Raw genomic sequence first — 3,535 nt, 5'->3', positions numbered from 1 at the left:
TTTTTTTTTTTTTTTTTTTTTTTTTTTACAGAGAATCATTCGAATTAAAAAATTATTTTTCGCTTTATTTTCTCCCGATCATTTTTCTCATTTAGACAATGTGTTTCTATGAACAAGGATGGATGATTTAATTAAATCGTGAAAGAATTTTGGAATTTACGCCCGTGATGAAAGGCTTTTTCGCAAAATGAAATATTCCAATTTTGATTTTTTTTAGAAATTGGGATTTGTATCGATGACTGGAAGAAAATTAAAAAAAATAATCTCATTTAATATAGATTTATTTTTCAAATTAATAGTAAATTCTTGAATAAAATTTTCGTGTTATGATATTATACGCTCGAAATTAAATTAACATTAGAGCAAAAGAGAATTTCAATGAATATGTTTATATTTAATATATAAAACCGTAAGGTCGTGAATAATATTCCCTACATAAAGTCTACAGCATAGGAAATACAGGTGTGCAATGCGGAAACAGTGCACACGTCCCCAAGCTATACAGGAAACCTTTGTAAAGACCTCAGTCACGTGCTTTGGAAATCTGGCGTCCTCGTGGATCGGCAGGCAATACGATACGTCAGTCTCTATTCTGAGGCGAGTCGAACCACCGAATTCTCCATATTTTACTTAAATTTCCCAAATTTCTCCAGGTAAACTAGCGCAAACTAATCTGAAATACAAATGGAATTTATTAATCCCATAGCAATGCAATTTATCTCGATAAACGTATTCGTTTCTCTTTGACGCAATCAACAATTGGATATGAATAATTAGAACTTTGATTACCTCCTTAGTTACTAGATACTCGTAATTATTTTCATTTAAAAGAAAGAGTTAGTGATTTATAAATTCAAAACATGAAAATTATAATATATCACCATACCAGAATTTTTTCCCCTTCTCATTTCCACTTTATTTCTGTTCTCGAATTATCTCTCTATCGTTTTATATGCGTACGATTATTACCACTCACCATATGAATATCCGATATAATAAAACTATAAATTTAAAAAAAAAAAGAAACTAAAAGAATCATCACTTGTCTTCTCTTCAAACGACTATGTTTTTCAAGCCTTTATGATTTATATTTCTGATTGGAAATCATTCAATGATAAACACTTCGTCGTTATTTTTCCCCGATTGTTCGGCCTTATTTTTTATATCGCGGATTTTGACGTGTTCCGTGTTGTTAAACGATGCAATATAGGCGACTAGCAGGGCGCGCCACAAACCTTATTGATTTTGTCCGAAACCGGTCAATCAGCGCCGATATATATTTCTTTCCCGCGAAACAAGCCTTTTTTTTTTCCGCTCCTCACGAGCCGTAATTTTGGATTGAAATTGAAACTGGATTACATACCTTTTTATATCTTTGGACGGAAAAAAAAAACATGTCGATGAATATGTTTTAACTCGTGTAAATGTAAAGCAAATTTTTTTTTAATATTACTCTCAAGGACGTATGATAAGTACTTAAATTATTGCATATCTTAACGCATTATTCGTGTTCTTCTGGCCAGACAAAGATAAGTGACAAATAAAAGGTTTGAAAATTGTCATATATATATATATATGTAGGAAAATATTATTTGCAGATTGATGCAAATTAATTTTTTTTACGAAATTGTACAAATATTACGCACGGTAGAGAAAAGAAGAACGATCTGTTTAAACATTGCACAATCGTTAAAGCGTACTTTGAAAATCCTCGAGTATATCCGATTTTTGCGTTTGACGTTTCATATTTCAAACGCAGAGCAGGAGAATTCTCATTAATTTTAATCACACGTATAACAACGATCTTTTCATTATCAAATATCCTTCAGTTTCATACAATTTTAATAATCTCATTGGTATGTATACATATGTATATATATATCTTGGAATTCTGAATACGAAAGTTGCAAACGATACTATCGCGGATGAATCGTTCCCATCGAGTGGATACTTACGCAAAAATCGTAATCCTCTTCCTTCCTTACAGCGTCGTAAATTTAAACGTGGCATTCTAAAGAAATCGATCTCGAGCACGAGCACAAGGTGAAACGTAAGAGGTTATTCCTTCTTTATTAGCTGACATTTCATATTTTTATTCGTCGTTATTTTTACGGTTGATCGCATCGGGTCAGCGAATTAAACGATTCGATCCCTTTCGATGTATATCTTCGATGTGTATCTGCTTTTTTCCCTCTTTTTCCTTCAATTTGTCGACATTTCTTTCGCTTCATTTCGCACATTTCGTTCGGTGTAGAATTTTATTTATTTATTTTTTTTCGATTCGGGTCAAGCTCAGATTGAATCGAGGCCATCTTGTAAGATACTCGGAACAAACAAGTGAAAGATATGAAAAATTCTCCTCTCGAATAAATAATTATCCCAAATCTAATTCTAATATCTCTTGAGGAATAATCGAAATGAATCAATAAAATTTTCTGGATATATCGAACCAAAAAAAAAAAAAAAAAACGAAACAAGGCAATGGACATGAATCAACTTCAATTTTTAAAAATGTACCATATCAAGCGTAAAGTTCATTTCTTAGTTCCTCTCTCTGAATTCTTTTTTTCTGGAATATTCGCTGCACTTTTCTTCGGAAACTCTCGTCTCAGGAGAATATTTATCTTCTTCGTAGTACGCGTAGAAACGAACACATTGTTACCGTGCTGTTGAGACGTTTTCCTCAGGGCGTTTATTATTTCTTTCTTTCTTTCTTTTTCTTTTTTTTTTTGACTCGCAATTCACATGGAAACGTCAATTGATCGTCTCCCTACGAGATTGAGAAAAGTAATTAACGTTTTATCATTCGAGATAAAAAGATGATTAAACTCGAAAATCTTCCGTTTAATCATCCAACACATTGGAAATCGGTATCTCACGTTTATCTCTGGAATTAATAGAAGCAAAACTTCTGTTAAACAAATGCAATTAACAACGCGATATTGTGTTTTCTTTTATTGGCCAGATACGATCGATTACGAGTACAGATTATCCATTAATTTATTTCGTTTCCATTTCACGTTTCCTAAAATATCTTTTATTAAAAGTCTTACTTAAAATGAGATAGTTTTATTTTTAAAAATGATTTTTAAATAATTCGGGTTAATGAGAATCAACGATACGTTATTCATTATATGTAAATAGATAACGATAGTACGTGTATAATAGATATTGTGGATTGTTAAGTCAAATTTAGAAGTCAAATTTTGCTGCTGTATGAAAATATATATCCTTATCGTTAAGTTCATCCTTCTATCATATTCGCAACATATAGTTTCAATATAACGAAACATTCTTTCACATCTCATACATATTGTAAAGAAAAAAAAAAAAAAAAGAAAAATCGAATATCTAATTTGATATCAATAAAATTCAATAAAAAATAATCGTTATAATTATAATTAACTCGTATAGATTCGAAAACGAAGGATTAAATAAGGATTAATAAAAGAATATACCTCTTTGCAATTTTCCACGATTATCACCACTTTTATTTTCCTCCCTGAAAAGGAAAAAAAGCGGCGAGGGATTCTCA

General features: G+C 31.0%; 1 protein-coding gene and 1 long non-coding RNA gene across 2 annotated transcripts in view; one reads left to right on the top strand and one right to left on the bottom strand.

Moving 5' to 3' along the window:
* Window positions 1–3,535, top strand: part of LOC102671265 (neurobeachin-like) — a 99,835-nt gene that overhangs the window by 30,737 nt on the left and 65,563 nt on the right. The gene's annotated exons all lie outside the window — the stretch shown is intronic.
* LOC116185352 lies at window positions 374–1,322 on the bottom strand. The gene is made up of 2 exons (XR_004150193.1): window positions 1,236–1,322; window positions 374–673 (listed from the first exon to the last, which is right to left on the bottom strand). It is a non-coding gene; the product is annotated as an uncharacterized LOC116185352 (long non-coding RNA).

Source organism: Apis dorsata, unplaced genomic scaffold (assembly GCF_000469605.1).
Source record: "Apis dorsata unplaced genomic scaffold, Apis dorsata 1.3 scaffold_162, whole genome shotgun sequence".
NCBI lineage: Eukaryota > Metazoa > Arthropoda > Insecta > Hymenoptera > Apidae > Apis > Apis dorsata.
The sequence above is the reverse complement of the archived record's forward strand: the minus strand, read 5'-3'. Positions and strand labels throughout refer to the sequence as shown.